Source organism: Myotis myotis, unplaced genomic scaffold (genome assembly GCF_014108235.1).
Source record: "Myotis myotis isolate mMyoMyo1 unplaced genomic scaffold, mMyoMyo1.p scaffold_m19_p_12, whole genome shotgun sequence".
In the NCBI taxonomy this organism is placed as follows: domain Eukaryota; kingdom Metazoa; phylum Chordata; class Mammalia; order Chiroptera; family Vespertilionidae; genus Myotis; species Myotis myotis.
The window spans coordinates 16499122-16518148 of record NW_023416316.1 but is presented as its reverse complement, the minus strand read 5'-3'; positions in this window follow the sequence as shown (position 1 = coordinate 16518148).

The following is a 19027-nucleotide window of genomic DNA, read 5'->3' as shown; positions in this document are numbered from 1 at the left end:
GCTTAATCACTGGATCCATCAAAATAAAACTCCAAGGGCGAAAAGATTCTCAAGGCGCTCATTCTCACGGGTAAGGGAAATTTTCTCATTCCAGTAAATGAACTTCTGACATATATCCACAGCTGTATAGCGATAATTAAGGTTGGCAGTTATGCCGTTCCATTTGAGGGAATAATTTATCATTAATCATTAAAAAAAAATAGATACTAAAAAATAACCCTGCATATCTTAATGGAGCATTTTAGGATAGGTAAAATAAAAACTGGTACTAACTCTCTTCAAGTCCACAGCCACCCTCTTGTGACAACTCATCACTCTGTCCTATACCCTGTTTGACATTGTTTTCCCTGTTGTCCACCATCAGTAACATCTCTGACTCTGTCCCTCCCTTACATCCTTGATCTGATAGCATTGCTTCCAACACTGAGAGCCAACGGATCAATCTGTGGTTGACTCATTTTTGAACCACTGAAAAATGCATTCTAACTCTAGCCTCTAATATTGGGAACCCTGACTCTAACCCAATTGGGCTTCCACCTGTCTTTATGGCTTTGAGTGACATTTTGGGGGTTTAATTTCCTCATTGTTAAAGTGAAGGATTGGACTAGATAAGTCTAAGACCTTCTGCAAATATCATGTTCTCATTCTAGAAATCATAGCAGCATCAACGTGGTTTCCAATCTTAAAGTACTTTCACTACATGCATCATTGAATTTGCTCTTCATAAAGCCCTATGAAGTAGGTAAAGTATTACTTGCCCCATTTTAAAATGGGGAAGATGGGACTAATCTACCACCAATGAATTTCATGTAACCCCTCCCCTTTACATCCCCTTTGATTGTAATGTATATAATAAGCTGTGTCTTCTGGGGCATATTCTCATCTGTTGAGATTTTGCTTCCCAGCAATTGTCATCAGTTTAGCTCAAATAAACTCATAAAAATTGTCTATAGGTTTGGATATATCCGATGTTGACATATATCTATAATAATAAAAGGGTAATATGCTCATTAGACTGAACGTCTTCCTGACGTCATTCCAAACGTCCTTTCTGATGAAGCTGGGGCCGGAGGGAAGCCAGCCCAGGGCCTGGGTGCCGGAGGGAAGCCGGTGCCAGCAGCCGGGTGGAGGGGAGGAAGACCTGCTCTTACAGGAATTTTTGTGCATTGGGCTTCTAGTATATAGTATATAGTCTAAAAGTCTTATGTCATGGACAGACAATAGTGAGGGAAAGGCCTGCGGAGGGGACAGAAGCAGAGCAGAGGGGCCAATGAGGGAGGGAAAAGGGGACATCTGTAGTACTTTCAACAATAAAGATAAATTTTTAAAAATAAGTCTTGTGATAAATTATTCATTCCTTTTATTTAAAAAATCAGTCCTTTGCATAGAAAGAGAAGGCTTTTAAACAAAAGCATGTGATTATTCCTACCAGATAAAATATGGGAAGTTAGAATAAAACAGAAGGGGAAGGAGAAGCAATATGAACTTTTTACTCCCACATATAAAACTGATCCCAGCAGAAGCTAATTATAAAAGCCAAACAGGAAATGATCAAGCTTCCAGAACTACACTCCCGTCTACATCTTCAACCTTGTTTCCAAACTTTACACTAATGTTCATTCCAGGCCCTTCCTCAAGTTTGAATCTTGTATTTTCACTTTACTCAATTGCCATTACATAATAAGTACTCTGATATGAAAACTTACTTTCTTAGTGTCCAGATGTTTCTTAAGTTTTTAGTCTTCCATCTTGAGACATCAATCCCTGTGATGTCTGCTGATGTCCCTACCATGGACATTCTCAAATCATTGGCACTCCCCACAGCCAATCAGTGCCCTTGTCTTTATAAATTATCAGCATCCTTGTGCATTCAGTAGAAAGCAGTTGTAGTTTAGACACTGTCACCAAAAAAAAAAAAAAGAAAGAAAGAAAGAAACTGATGCCCTATCCAGTTTGGTTCAGTGGATAGAGCCTCGGCCTGCAGACTGAAGGGTCCCAGGTTCGATTCTGGTCAGGGCACATGCCCAGGTTTCGAGCTCGATCTCCAGTAGGGTGCATGCAGAAGGCAGCCAATCAATGATTCTCTCTCATCATTGATGTTTCAGTCTCTCTCTCCCTCTCCCTTCCTCTCTGAAATCAATAAAAATGTATTTAAAAAAAAAAGAACTGACATTTTATCAGCCCCAAAACTGACCCATTCATGATCTCAGAGTTTATATGCAAGCCATATTTCATTTTAGTAAAGCATTTCTTCAGGGTAGCTGGCTAATTTTTGTTAAAGTAATTTACATCCATTTCCTCTTATTGGGTCATTTGCCCTTCCCATAAGTCCTTTTAGGAAGTTATCAATCCATTGTTTCCTCTTAGGACCTAATTTCTTTAGCTTTCATACTCTTCAGTATCCTAATATCCTGAAATGGTGAAGCTTCCTAAAGCGACTAACTTAACCTAGGAGATTACTCATACATCAAAAAAGTAGTTTTCAGAAATGTCTTAAACAACTAGGGTCTTCCTTCAATGAATTCCAATGCAGACACTTGGTGTATAAGTCAGGAAAGGTGGAGCATGGGTGAGAGAACCCCGATAGATGGGCTTAAGCTCAATGCTGATCCCTGAGGCTGCCCAGAGGACCTTCCCCAAAATCTAGGAATCTGTAGACCATATTTCAAAAACACATGTGCTAAAGGGATCTGAATTCTTTAAATTTTATATATATATATTCTTTCCTAATCTATAGACTATGCCATGCTTAGAAAGATCAATACATTAAAATCAAATTAACAAATAAATCAGCATAGAATGAATAAAAAATACTGCAATTAAGAAGGGAGCCAACTACATATATATATATATTATTGATATAGGAGAGGAAGGGAGAGGGAGAAAAAGGTAGAAACATCAATAATGAGAGCGAATCAATATATTAAAATCAAATTAACAAATAAATCAGCATAGAATGAATAAAAAATACTGCAATTAAGAAGGGAGCCAACTACATATATATATATATTATTGATATAGGAGAGGAAGGGAGAGGGAGAAAAAGGTAGAAACATCAATAATGAGAGCGAATCATTGATCGGCTGCCTCCTGCATGCCCTACAATGGGGATCTAGCCAGCAACCCAGGCATATGCCCTGACTGGGAAGTGAACTGTGACTTCCTGGTTCATAGGTTGATGCTCAACCACTGAGTCACGGTAGCTAGGCTAAAAAAAATAATTCATTTTAAGAACAGGAAATAGATATTCATCATAAGAATTAGAATTCTAATGTTTTGAAGAAAGAAATCAGAAGTCCTAGGACCCCAAAACAAACAACCAAACAAACAAAAAGGAAGGGAGGAAGAAATTCTTCTGGATTAATAAAATGAGTCCTTAGCCTACAAAAAACAGGGTTCATCATGTTCCAGGAAAAATTATTGAAATAAGAACCATTCCTAGACACAAAGGGAGAAATCATTTTAATTATGTGGATAAAGAAAAATACTATAAAATATAAAATTTAAAAAATACTACAAAATGTAAAAAATGAGAGTTTACCTAGAAAGGAAAAACTTCAAGCTTGCCTCTGTCTTCACCACATGTATAAATTCCAGAAGAAAATGGAGGTATGTCTGTAAGATTTTGAGGGGGTGGGGAGGACATAGTAAACCAAAATCCTAAAATTAGTCAACTTTTCTTTCTCAAACAAAAGCAACAGAAGAAACTCTAGCTTGGACTTCACGGATCTATTTCCCCTACTCCCTCACCTGTTTCTCCTGGGAGCAATTCCCTAATAAATTATTTGCACATAAACCCTTTACTCAGGGTTGGCTTCTGAAGAACCTAACACAAGGCAATGCCTAATTTTGAATTCCATAATACATCCAGAATGTGTATGACAAACAGTAGTCTAATCCTCTACATGCAAAACAAAACATGCACAGGAATCCTCTCCACATTCACATAAAGTGATTGGGTTCTAACGGTATCCACAGTAAATAGTTCATCATGAGCCGTCCAGAGCTGATCCCTTCGTGGCACACACCAGGGTACGACACTGTACATGTCACAGTGGCCAGTCACACTCATACATACACTATTAGCATTATTCACAACTCAGCTGTGCATCGCTCTTCTAGATGTGCAAAATGTCTTTGGTTCTAGAAGACAAGCAAATCACTCACCATTTCCAAAGACTGAATGTGGCGCTTATTGTTTCAGAGACAATGGGTCCAGTGTTTGGCCCTCAGACTACATGTTTCAAAGGGAATCTTTGTCTGCCCAACATGAAAAAAAAAAAAAAAAGATTCTATATTTGTTGGGAAAAGAGCAATCCAGCAGCCTTCTCTCAAAGAAACCAGCCCTGACAGTCTTAAGTTACAACTGTTGGACAAAGCCATAGGTAGCCATTAGTAATACCAGCCAGAGACTTCTGAGAGGGGCTGAAAAGAAACCAGTTAACAGAAGCAGCCCCGGGACTTTCTTGAGCCATTTTTAATCATTGAGACATTTTTTACAGTTCTATAAATGGTTTTCAAGCACCTTTCTACAATAACTTTTTATAAACAAAAATTTCTGTCATTGACATTGTTTGAATATTTACAACTGCATACTGATCTGAAGTTCGGCAAGAAATATAGAGCCCTCACCCATATTGGGCTCTACTGGTTTATGAGAAATATTTTAGAAATATTATGCTGAGGTTCATCATTGTCCTTTATAGGGGGGAAAAAACACATATACACACCCACATACATATCAATAATATAAACAAAATATTTAATAAACATTTCTCTAACCTTATATTAAAAGTGTAATTTTATGCTATTGGACAGGGCAAAATAGGCCTGTCATATATGATAGACATGCCCAGTAATGTTAAAAAGTAATTGGCCTTGCAAACAGAGATTCCTAAAGCCAGTTGCCAGAGTACCTCACAGAAGTTCCCTCTAAACTAAAGTAGTCTTAGCCCAGCCCCTGTGGCTCAGTGATTGAGCGTCGACCTATGAGCCAGAAGGTCATGGCTCGATTCCCTGTTAGGGCACATGCCCAGGGTTGTGGGCTTATCCCCAGTAGCGGGCATGCAGGAGGCAGCTGATCAATGATTCTCTCTCATCATTGATGTTTCTATCTCTCTCTCCCTCTCCCTTCCTCTCTAAAGTCAATTAAAAATATATTTTAAAAAACCTTTAAAAAATAAAATCTTAAAAGAACCAATTAAGAAAGGGACTGGTTTTAGGCTATTCAGAAGCATCCATTTATAGTCATACAATTAATGTGTTAATTAAAATCATTCATCTCTGTTCACCAAGCAAGGTCTCTGAGGGTATCAAATGAGTTAGGATGCCTTATTCTAGTATAAGATACTGGGTGGTCTTTAATGCAATCCATTTCTATAGCCCACGTTGGTCCCCTCCGACTCTTTCAGGAATATTTTATTATATTTCTTTTTTTAATATATTTTATTGATTTTTTACAGAGAGAAAAGGAGAGGGATAGAAAGTGAGAAACATCGATGAGAGAGAAATATCAATCAGCTGCCTCCTGCACACCCCCTACTAGGGATGTGCCCGCAACCAAGGTACACGCCCTTGACCAGAATTGAACCTGGGACCTTTCAGTCCACAGGCCAACGCTCTATCCACTGAGCCAAACCGGCTGGGACTATTATATTTCTTTAGAGGAAAAAGAAAAATTCTCTTGAAATGTAATGGTATAAACACTAAACACATCAAATGTACATAGAAATTCAACATACAGCAAATTCTATGCTTTTACAATCTTGGAGTGATTTGGTTCAAAAAAAAGAAAAATGCCTACAAATTAAAACTCACATAAGAAAAGCCAAAAGATAAATAGAAAACTGGAAGAAAATTCACAGCTCAGATTACAAAGTTCTTATTTTCCTAATGTTTAAATATCTTAATAAAAAAACTGAGTACAATTAAAAATGGGTAAAAAATATGAAAAGATATTTCACAGAAAAAAAATTAAATAGTTCCAAAAAAGTGACTAATATCACTCAGAATAAAAGTACACTGAAATATTTTTATGTATTAAGCCATGATAAAAAGCAATTAATCGTGCTGCTGGAGAATATATATAATGATTTAGAGATAGTATTATATACTAGAGGCCCAGTACATGGATTCGTGCACCGGTGGGATCCCTCAGCCTGGCCTGCAGGGATCAAAGCTGGGCCTTCGAGGGAAGCCCAGGTCCCAGGTGCCTGCGATGGCCAGAGGAAGCCGGTGCCGGCAGCCAGGGGAAGGAAAGGCCTACTCTTGCACGAATTTCGTGCATTGGGCCTCCAGTATACATACACACACACACACACACACACACACACACACACACACACACTATGGAGGGCAATTTGGCAGAATAACAAGGATAAAGGATTTGATTCATCAATCCTTTTTGTAATCCTAAAAACACATCCCACATGTGTGAAAAAACATATTTACATCTGTATCTAGACACATATCCATCCATCCATCCATCTATCTACTCTCAATAAAAAGATACTAAAAAATGCAGCAGAGCTGCCTTCAGGAAGTGCAATGGATAGTGGATCATAAGGGAGACTATTTCATTTATATCCGTTTATACTCATTTGCACTGATTGGACTTTAATCCTTTTTTAATATAATGTCTTAAAACATTCTAAACAAGAACATGAGACACTGAGGAAATAGACTGGATTTCTGTTGATTATTAGATTCATTTCGTTGATGCAAAATCATTCTCAAGACTGAATCAAATACTCTGGAGTGCAGCAGATAACATAAATCACACATCTTTTCTAGGCTTTGGGCAGTAGATATGCTTGTCCTTTGACACATTCTGAATGAAATCTTCATCCCCCTTTGCAGAATTTTCTTGGTCTTGGTGAGACTTTTCCTGGGTGATGTGGGAACACACAACAATGCCACACAGCTTGGACTTTTGCCGTTTCCATTACATCATTTCTGGACTTAAGTGGATACCAAGGGAAGCACACTAGATTCTACTGAATACTTTGCCCGCTTAACAACTTTACATTAGTGCATCCTTTAATCCTTACAAAGTCATTCTGGTGAAAGTATTCATCAATCTGAGACTCAGAGAATCAAATAAGTTGCCCAAGAGGGCCTAAGGCCTAGCAACCTGCTGAGCTGAGATGCAAACCCAGGTATACCCCGTTCCTCCGTGGAGGGTGGACATCCGGTGAACAAGAACCACAAATAACTAGTTGTGCATAGTAACTACAGAAACAGGTGTGTGTGTTTTAATAAATGCTTTTAATGGAAATTAATGATGGCATATGATTCCTAAAATATTTATAAAGTGATAGTTTACCTGTAGTTAAGCATAACTGACTTGTAACTTGTATTAAGTATAGATGGCGATAAAACAGACTTAGATCTGAGTCTATTAACAAAAAAATCAAACAATTTAAGACTCTTTTGTTGGTGATTGCAGGTGGACGGGGTGGGTGAAAGTGGAAGAGGGCAGAGAGAGACAAATGGTGATGAAAAAACTAAAATAAAAAAATTTTAAAAGAATCTTTTGAGGTTCGGCTTGAACAATATTGAAAACGGTTTAAATGCTCACACAGCTATCCCAGCTTTACCAATGAGAAAACCCAAATCAACCGAACAAAAATGTTTTAAATTGTGTAATGGAATATCATGGTACTGGTCAAATATTTGTGGCTTATTTTATCCCAAATCTGCACATTGCATTCTCTGTTGCATGGAGTCGGGCTTTTAGGTTTACTTTTCAGTATCTGGTTTAAAAGGAAAAAGGACTCGGCATTACAGCAGGTCTAGCAGGAAGGACTTAGCACATGAATTCTTCCCGGGGCCCCAAAGAGAGGCTGTTCCAGCAAGACTCGGGTCGGAGTGCTGGGCAGGTCACAATGGCTGATCTGGGGCAAACTTGTTTTGTGAAGAAACAGATGATTTCTAGTTATGAGGCTGTTGTTCCTGTAACTTTTTAGCAACAGTTAAATCCATTCCAAAATGACAAGCAAAAGAAAAGAACATTCTGAATAAACTGCAAATGAATGGACTTTTCTCCTGCCTCCTTGGGAATATTATGAGCATCTTACCAAGGGGGCCATATCCTGTTTCTTTCTCTGGTTGCTACAACTGTGGTTTGTATATTGGCTGTATCACTAATGTGAATTTATAACCCAAAAAAAACCAAAGAAAAAAATCAGTACTCCTTTTCAAATATGCATCCTCCCCCGCCCCCCTCAGCTTTCAACAGACACTGTTTTAGGTAACATTATTTTTTTCTGCGCTGGAAGCAAATCCACAAGTATTTTTCATATCCTACTGTTAGCACTGAAGGTGAAATACTGACTTAAGTGAAAGGCGTTGCAAGTTCAGCACTAATATAAACCAGGCCCACACTATTGGGATGTTTATAACTCAACAGTGCCCCCTGGTGCTACTATGAAAATTAGCATGAGCCCAAGAGCCTAAATAAATCAAGTTGAAAAAGGAAATGAGAAAACATTAATGAATGTATCCTTTAAAACAGTGGTTCCCAACCTTCCTAATGCCGCGACCCTTTAATACAGTTCCTCATGTTGTGGTGACCCCCAACCATAAAATTATTTTCGTTGCTCCTTCATAACTGTAATGTTGCTACTGTTATGAATCGTAATGTAAATATCTGATATGCAGGATGCATTTTCATTGTTACAAATGGAACATAATTAAAGCATAGTGATTAATCACAAAAACAATATGTAATTATATATGTGTTTTCCGATGGTCTTAGGCGGCCCCTGTGAAAGGGTCTTTCGACCCCCAAAGGGGCTGCGACCCACAGGTTGAGAACCGCTCCTTTAAAACTATCAAGGAACTTGTTTTTATTGGTGAACCTTTTTACTTTAACAATATACATATATCACTTTCAACTGATAATAGGACATTAAGAAATCAGATTCAAGTGGAAGGAAACGTGGAAAGAGAACAGAAATAGAAATAAGCCACTTGAAAGAAAGAGAGGTACGAAGGGGGGAGAGTGTGGAGGAAGAGGAGGAATAATAGAAGCACAAACAGATTTTTCCTGCCCACAGAGCAAGCCAGCTAGAAGGGATATCAAAACTCGGGTAAGGATAATAGGGCACTTTGCCCTGAGCCAATACCCAGTTTTGTTAGTTTCCTCCTAAGAGAACTCAAATTACCAAGGTCCTTCTTGCCCACCTGCTAGCATTGGTGACCACTGGCCACCTGTCCTCTTCACACTGCCAAGCCATTATTGGAGCTGTTTTCCACCAATGCCCCTGAAGTTGGAAATTTGTTTTCTCTGTTTAAATAAACACAGCTCTTTTCAGAAGTCTCTGCTCTCTGAGGGTTTACAACAGTTTTTTTTTTTTTTTTTTTTTAATTAAATCTTTATTGTTCAGATTATTACATTTGTTCCTCTTTTTTTTCCCCCCATAACTCCCCTCCTCCCAGTTCCCGCCCCACCCTCCGCCCTCACTCCCCACCCACTGTCCTCATCCATAGGTGCACGATTTTTGTCCAGTCTCTTCCCGCATCTCCCACACCCCTTTCCCCCCCAGGAATAGTCAGTCCATTCCCTTTCTATGTCCCTGATTCTATTATAATCAACAGTTCATTCTGTTCATCAGATTATTTATTCACTTGATTCTTAGATTCACTTGTTGATAGATGCATATTTGTTGTTCATAATTTGTATCTTTACCTTTTTCTTCCTCTTCCCCTTCTTAAAGGATACCTTTCAGCATTTCATATAATCCTGGTTTGGTGGTGATGAACTCCTTTAGCTTTTCCTTATCTGTGAAGCTCTTTATCTGACCTTCAATTCTGAATGATAGCTTTGCTGGATAAAGTAATCTTGGTTGTAGGTTCTTGGTATTCATCACTTTGAATATTTCTTGCCACTCCCTTCTGGCCTGCGAAGTTTCTGTTGAGAAATCAGCTGACAGTCGTATGGGTATTCCCTTGTAGGTAACTGAGTTTCTTTCTCTTGCTGTTTTTACGATTCTCTCTTTATCTTTTGCTCTTGGCATTTTAATTATGATGTGTCTTAGTGTGGTCCTCTTTGGATTCCTTTTGTTTGGGGTTCTCCGCGCTTCTTGGACCTGTAAGTCCATTTCTTTCACCAGGTGGGGGAAGTTTTCTGTCATTATTTCTTCAAATAGGTTTTCAATATCTTGCTCTCTCTCATCTTCTGGCACCCCTATAATTCTGATGTTGGTACGCTTGAAGCTGTCCCAGAGGCTCCTTACACTATCCTCACATTTTTGGATTCTTTTTTCATTTTGCTTTTCCGGTTGGGTGTTTTTTGCTTCCTCGCATTTCAAATCATTGACTTGATTCTTGCGCTCCTCTGGTCTGCTGTCGGGAGTCTGTATAATATTCGTTATTTCAGTCTGTGTATGCTTAATTTCTAGTTGGTTCCCCAATATAAGATCGAGGGTCTTATTAGTTTTCTTGTAGATCTCATTAAGTTTATCGGCGGCTTCTAAACAGTTCTTGAGAGACCTTAAAAGTGTGGTTCTGAACTCTATATCTTCCATTGACAATTTTGTCCTGTTTCTTTGTCTCCGCATTTTGTTATGCTTCCTTGGTGCACCCCCTAGTGGTCTTTGTTCGCAGTCTTATAGTTAAATCTTGATTGTTGTAGCTAATTCCAGGGAGGGTTTGACCTCCAGGCCAAGTGGCTATGAGAATCAGCTGTGTCAGCAGTGAGAGAACTTCTGTCCTCTAGGGAGGTGCTAATCTGGCGTTTGCCTGAGGCTATCCGGCAAATGCCTGTGTGCAGGGCTTGGGCGGGGCGGGTCGCACAGGATCAACAGGGTGGGCCAAAGAGAGCAGTTATGGCGGCTCTCAGTCCTGTCCCCAGGGGCTCTGCCTCTCTGAGTCCCAGCACCCGCTGCAAAGCTCAGAGAGAAAGCTGCACTCGCTCTGACCGAAGCCAGACAGTCCCGCTTCTCCCGTTTGAGTCTGGGACCCTAAAGACTCGCCCGGATCTGGAGCTCAGAGTCTGCGACTCCCTCCCGATTGAAAACGCCAACCGCGCCCTCCGCCGCCAGCCCGCTCCGAGCACTCCGCACCTCAGAATTTGACTTCAGCACTGCGCCTCCTCTGAGTGTCCGTATGCGTTTCTCTTTCCTCCTAGTTGTAGGACTTCCACTCAGCCAGCGTTCCTGTGGTTCTGGGTGATGTCCCTTCCGTTTTTTGGTTTCACTTTTGAAGTAGTTGTTCAAAGCAGCAAACTCCGGCGTTAACCTATGCCGCCATCTTGGTTCTCTCTACAACAGTTTTTGATCATTTAAAAAAAAAAAAAAAAAAAAGTAATGCTATGGAATCCAGCAAGAAGGCACTTAGCTGAGTCAAAGGTATTTGGCTAACGACCCTAGAATGTCATGCTCAGAAGACTTCCCCTTTGCGGGGCCCAACTGATGTCCCAAGAGGGAGCATCCCTCAGGCATTTCTACTCTATCTTCATTCTCTCCTTATTTCACCAAGAATTTATGTACAGGTCTTGTCCCCTATTTGTCTGAATCCTACTGTCCTCAGCATTCTCTTCACTTGGGGAGTGAACAGTGTTTTGGCTGGTACTTGATCTCAAGATCTTTGAAAGGTGATGCAAATTAATTGCATAATGACTACTCTATGGGACATCAACAGAACTGAAATTACTTGAGAAATCTAGGCCTGGCAAAATAAGGAAAACTCTCATAGTTACAAACCAGTTATAAATTAATACCAGAGCCCCACTCTATATGTATATGTTGATTGTATATAATTCTCCCAAAATTGACTAGTTAGCAGATTATGTATACTCCTTTCCCCGTTTTGGTGTTTTCAAAGGGTTCAAAATAAAGATGCTCTCCCTATACTGCTTTGGACATATATTTTGATGAGGTCAGTCACATTTTATTGTTACATTCAACATTCCATTTTACAAAATGGGGGAGGGGAGCAGGTAATCAGATCGATCTGTCATAACAGAATTCATTCTTATTTGTAAGTATATACTTGGTATCAATACTGAAAACACAATAGTCATCAATTTTTATAAACTTAACTGAGTAGCTTTGAAATATATAAATCAAAAAATCTAATAGAACTAAGAGAGAAACTATTAAATATGCAATCATAGGAGACTTTCTCACTTCTCTTTCAGAAATAAATACATAAATAGATGTTTCTCTCTCTCTCTCTCTCTCTCTCTCTCTCTCTCTCTCTCTCTCTCTCTTCCTCCCTTCCACTCTCTCTAAGAATCAATAGAAAAAATATCCTCCAGTGAGGATTAACAAAACAAAAGTATATATTTATCCATTGTGCAATTTAAAATAATAAAACAGAAGGTAAAATAACTTTTTCAAGAATAAAGTAGTTAGGAGATACTTGCATAAAATCTGACACAGCCACTATTCATCAATGTCTCTCTTAAACAAGAATGCTTTCTCCAGATGTAGATTCCATCCAGTGCTAACTTTCGCCTATTGCTGAAAGACAACAAATGCTAAACAGAAATTCAAAAGAATTTTAATGAGCTACTTGAGTCTTCTTGAAGCACAGCTAGCTGGGAGGCGATCTGATAATGGAAGCAGCCTCCTATGGACCAGGAATGCTCAGAATAATTGCTGACATAAGTGGGACATTCCATCTGAAATCAGACATTGCAGACACAGCTCTGACCCTTGAGGAGTAAAATGGGACTAGCCCTCGGTTTGTTCTGAGCACTATGCTGCTATTAACATGATGCTAAGGAAACGTTCTGCCCTTAAGATAGCTCAAGAGGATAAAGATGTAGGGAAATGGACTGGTTCATCTGCAGGCCCATCCGAGACAGGAAAAAGGGAAGATGAGGCAAGAGTCACACTGGGAAGGTGCTTCTTTGCTCAGGGAGCAGTAAAATCATGCACAGCCACCTAGTCCTCTCATTCCAGATGCTCCACCATCCCTCTGAGAAGACCCACCCATGGCCCTTTGGGGGGAGCAGCTACTTCTGTCCTCTCCAAAGAGCACAAGAGCATGCCTTTGCTGACAAAACAGACCTAACCGAGACAGTCACGCTTTTCGTGCTCCGCAGCACCTGGGCTCTTCATTATGACACCATCCGCACCGCACACGGACAAGTCACAGACTGGTTCTCACTGTCCTGCGGGGAGCTGGCTCCACTGGGCTTCATTATAGTCTAGAACCCCAGGGGCGCTGCTGCCCTGGAGCGCACAGGTTAAATGAGACACCGTGGGACTCAGTCCTGTGGTAAGCAATAGGGTAGAAACAAGCTTGGGAAAATCCTACTGAGACTTATTAGGAAAAGAACTTTCCTTTTCTTTCTTTTTTTAAAAATATTTTTATTTCAGAGAGGAAGAGAGAGATAGAAACATTAGTGATGAGATTCATTGATCAGCTGCCTCCTGCACACCCCCCACTGGGGATTGAGCATGCAGCACCAGCGTGTGACCTGACCAGAATCGAACTGTGACGTCCTGGTTCATAGGTCAATGCTCAACCACTGAGCCACACCAGCCAGGCTAGAACTTTTCTTCTCAGAAGTTTTCTAAGGGGAACTCAAAGTGCCTTCAAAGTAAAATGATCTCTATTTATGAGTAACAGTGAAATATTGAGAGATAGGGGTGGTTCAAAGTAGTCATAAAGGGACCAAGGAGTAGTATCACTCACAAGTTTAAGAAATTTACTCTAGCCCAGATGGCATGGCTCAGTGGTTGAGCATTGACCTATGAACCTGAGGTCATGGTTCGATTCCTGTCAGGGCACATGCCTGGGTTGCAGGCTCAGTCCACAGTAGGAGGCATGCAGGAGACAGCCGATCAATGATTCTCTTTCATTATTGATGTTTCTCTCTCTCTCTCCCCTCTCTCTTCCTGTCTGAAATCAATAAAAATATTTGTTTAAAAAGAAACTCACTCTACTTTATATACTGTGAATCCAGTGAAGTTTCACATTCTGTATGATGCCATAATGATGGATACAGGCCATTATAAATTTGTCCAAACTCATAGAATATACAACAACTAGAGTGACCCATAATGTAAACTATGGATTTGGGCCAATTATGATGTGTCATTATAGGTTCATCAATTGTAAGAAACATACCACTCTGATGGGGGGTGTTGATAATGGTGGAAGCAGTGGGGGCAAGAGTAGCGAGTTACATGGGAAATCTCTGTATCTTCCCCTCAATTTGGCTGTGAACCTAAAACTGCTCTTAAAAAAGTCAATAAAAAAAAATTGAAAGAGAGCCACAATACACATATAAAGAATTTACCATTTAATCAAGGACTTAATAGAGACCATAAATTAAAATGGGCAAAAAACTTAGACATTTCTATAAAGAAGATATGCAAATGTCCAAAAAGCATTTGAAAGAAGAGCTCAACTTCCCTAATCATTAGAGAAACACAAGTCAAAACCACAATGAGATCACCTCACATCCATTAGAATGGTTAAAATTGTTTTGTTTCTGTTTTCTTGTTCATCCTGACCCGAGAATATTTTTCTACTGATTTTTAGGGAGAGCAGAAGAGAGAGGGAAAGACAGAGAGAAACATCAATGTGAGAGAAACATATCAATTGGTTGCCTCCTGCACGAGCTCTGACCAGGGCCCAGGCCGGGGAGGAGCCTGCAACCAAGGCATATGCCCTTGACTGGAATCGAACCCAGGACCCTTTGGTCTGTAGGCCGATGCTCTATCCACAGAGCCAAACCAGCTAGGGCTGGTTTTAAAGTGTTGGTGAGGGTGTAGAGAAATTGGAACCCTCATTCACTGTTGGTGGGAATATAATATGGTACAGCCATTATGGAAAACAGTTTATTAATATTGGAGAACTTTCCAATTGCAGAACTTTTCTAGTTATGGTCTCATTACTAGAAGAGACCTCAAAATATTAAAAATAAAATTACAATATGATCCAATAAATCTTACTTTTGTGTGTGTGTGTATATATATATATATATATATATATATATATATATATGTGTACATATATATATATGCAAAAGAACTGAAAGCAGGATCCCCAAGAGCTATCTGCACACTCATATTCATTGCAGCATTATTCACTATAGCCAAAAGGTGGAAGCAATCCAAATGCCCATTAATGGATGAATGGTTAGAGAAAATGTGGTCTATACACACAATGAAATATTATTCTGCTTTATAAGAAAAGAAATTCTGTCACATGCTATAACATGGATGATCCTTGAGATCATTCTGCTATGTGAAATAAGCCAGTCACAAATAGACAAACACTGTCTGATTCCACATTTATGAGGCATCAAAAGTGGTCAAAACTCATACAAATAGAAAGCAGAATGTTGGTTGCCAGGAGCTAGGGGGGAGGAGAAATGGGGAGATGTTGTTCAATGTGTGTAGAGTTTCAGTTTTGCAAGATAAAACAGTCCTGGAGATGTGTTGCACAACAATGTGAATATACTTAACACTATGGAATGGTGCACTTAAAAATGGTTAAAGCAGCCCTAACCGGTTTGGCTCAGTGGATAGAGCGTCGGCCTGCGGACTCAAGGGTCCCAGGTTCGATTTCGGTCAAGGGCATGTACCTTGGTTGCGGGCACATCCCCAGTTGGGGGTGTGCAGGAGGCAGCTGATCAATGTTTCTCTCTCATCGATGTTTCTAGCTCTCTATCTCTCTCCCTTCCTCTCTGTAAAAAATCAATAAAATATATATTTTTTTAAAAATGGTTAAAGCAGTAAATGTCATGTTATGTGTTTTCAACTACAATAAATTTTTAATTTAATTAAAAATGAATAATAACATTAAGTCTTCCAATCCATGAACATGGACATCTTCCCATTTATTTAGATCTTCTTTATTTTCTTTCAACAATTTTGTAGTTTTCAGTCTTGAAATTCTTAAGTCAAATTTATTCCTAAGTGTTTTATTCTTTTTGATGCGATTTTCATGGAGTTGTTTCCTTAGTTTCTTGTATCCTGAAACTGCTGAGTTTGTCTATTAGCTGTAACAGTGGGCCATTTTTGTCATTTGTTTAGGATTTTCTATATGCAAGATCATGTTATCTACAAGCAATGGTCATTTACTTCCTCCTTTCCAATTTGGAAACACACAAACTACCAAATCTTACTCAGAAGAAATAGAAAATTGAACCAGTTTATAACTACTAAGAATATTGAATCTGTAATCTCACATCAAAGAAGAGCCTAGGACCAGATAACTTTACTAAATTCTGCTAAATATTTAAAGAAGAATTAACACCAGTCCTCTCATATACTCCCAAAAAATAGAAGAGGAGGAGACACTTCCTAAGTATTTCTGAAGCCAGCATTTGGCCCAAAATATGTTCACATCCTATTCCACAGAGCTATGATTATGTTAGACTAGAGGCTTGGTGCATGAATTCATGCACCAGTGGGGTCCCTCGGCCTGGCCTGCAGGATAGGGCTGAAACTGGCTCTCCGACATCCCTTGAGGGGTCCCAGATTGCTAGAGGGTGCAGGCCAGGCCGAGGGACCCCACTGGTGCACCATCAGGGCCGGGGAGGGATACGGGAGGTTGGCCAGCCGGGGAGAGACCGCGGGAGGGCTCCAGGGCATGTCCAGCCCATCTCATTCAGTCCTGATCGGCTGGACCCCAGCAGCAAGCTAACCTACTTGTCAGAGCATCTGCCCCCTGTGGTAAGTGCACGTCATAGCAACTGATCAACCAGTCGACTGTCTGCCCCCTGGTGGCCAGTGCACATCATAGCAAGTGGTTGAGCGGCCTTGGCATATCATTAGCATATTATGCTTTGATTGGTTGAACGAACTACCAGATGACCAGACACTTAGCATATTACGCTTTTATTATATAGGATTATATAGCAAAGGGATTAAGGTTACAGATGAAATTAAGGTAGCTAATCAGCTGACCTTAAAATAGAGATTATCTGTCTTGGCCAGTGTAATCACAAGGGTCCTTAAAAGTGGAAGAGGAGAGAAAAGAGAGAGTTAGAGAAAGAGATGGGACAGAAGCAGGGTCAGAGTGATGTGATGTGAGAAAGACTTGACTCATCTTTGCTGGCTTGGGAGATGGAAGAAGGAAGGGGCCAGGTATTGGTCTGCTCCGGCTGCTATCAAAGAATCCACAGACTGGGTGGCTAAAACAACAGGACCTTATTTCTCACGGTTCTGGAGGGTGATGGTCTCTGCCTCAGGTACCACATGCTAAGAGGATAAAGAAAAGGCAGTAGAGACTCCTCCAGTGCTCTGGGAACCACAGCTCCTCTGGCCAGGAAGAAGGGCCCTCTTGCCTAATAGTTGTAGGTGCCTGCCCAGCCACCACTGCGTGCTGCCAATGTCCCCTCAGGATTGTGTAGGAGGTTCGGCAAGTGATAATAGGGAAAACAATCAGGGAATTTACCTCACTCTTGATGATGCCTTTCTCTCTTTTTAGACCACCAGAGCACTTCCCTGGGAGCTCTTTGTGTCTGTCTTTCTGTCTGAACCTAGTGTATAGGTTTAGGTTTCAGGGTGCTCAAGTCCAGGCCAAGAAATATTGGGGAGAGGGGGAAGAAACAGAAAATTCATCAAGAGTTTGTTGGTACTTTGCATTCTAGTTTCCTTCCCCCGTCTACCTGCTACCACTTAGCTTTCAGGATCCTCAGAGAGCTGCTCCTTGCCTTCTAGCTGGAGTTTTTCATTGCATTCAGTGGGCGAAACAGGAAGGTGTGTGTTTACTTCATCTTGACCTCGACTGGAATCTGTCTCCTGACTTTCACTCTCTCCCTTCTTTAGAGGTTGCTCCTTTTCGATACCCCTTTATTGGCTTTTCCTGATTGATGGACTTTAAATATTAGCGTTCCTCTGGTTTCATCCTGGGTAATTCCCTCACTCTATTCTCACTCTCTACATGCCAACCATGTTCATTACTTAAATGATTCAACATATGCAAATATGTCACAAGTTTCTATCTCCAGCCTGATCTTTCTCATTAATTCCAAACTAGCAAATCCAACTGGCTCCTTGGTGTTTCTACTTATATATCTCAAAGGCATGATAAGTTCAACTTGTCTACAACGCAACTCATGATTTACCCTTCAACCCCCAAACTTGGTCCTTTTCAGGTAATACCTGTGTCAATTAATGACACTATCAGCCTTCTTTGGCATTTAAAAGTCACCTTTGACATCTTCAACTCTCTCACCATAGGAATGGTGAAGTACTAATTGAATAGCCATCAAAAGTTTATTATATGAGTATTTTTATTCAGCAGATGATGGATGAGCACTTGGACCTTCACAACAATATGCGCCAAATGTCATTTCTGTGCCAGACTTTGAGCTAAGCCGTGGGGAGACAGTGGTAAATGAAATTGATACAGTCCTGGCCTCAATGAGCCCACAGACTAGTGAGCCACATTAAACAAGTAAAGCCACAAATTACTATGATTACAAATTGTGATATATGCTCTTAATAAAAGAACCAGCAAGACAGAGCACAACATCTTTATAGAACTAAAAGAAATCTTGTGTTCCTAGAGTAAAAAAAATATAAATGGTGAGCAATAAGATTATAAAAGTCCTTGCATGTTACTGTAAAGACTTGTACTTCAGGGTAATAAAGAGCCACTAAAGGATTTTAACATGATCAGATTTTCCTAAAGCATAAATCTGGTCATGTAATAATTCATTCAGGAATTGGCTGTGTCAGAGGTGGTTTTACCTTCTCTGTCAAATATATTCTTTTTTTAAAAATATTTTTTTTTTATTGATTTCAGAGAGGAAGGGAGAGGGAGAGAGAGAAAAACATCAATGATGAGAGAGAATCATTGATCAGCTGCCTCCTGCGCACCCCACACTGGGGATTGAGCCTGCAACCCAGACATGTGCCCTGACCGTGAATCAAACCTTGACCTCCTGGTTCATAGGTCGATGCTCAACTACTGAGCCACGCTGGCAGGGATAATATATTCCTCTTTTTAACAATACCAGAAAAGGATCCCTTGCCCGAGACTCTATCAAAGTAATGGTTGTAATTAGTACTGGCTGAGATAGAAGCTAATCCACATGGAAGAATATTCC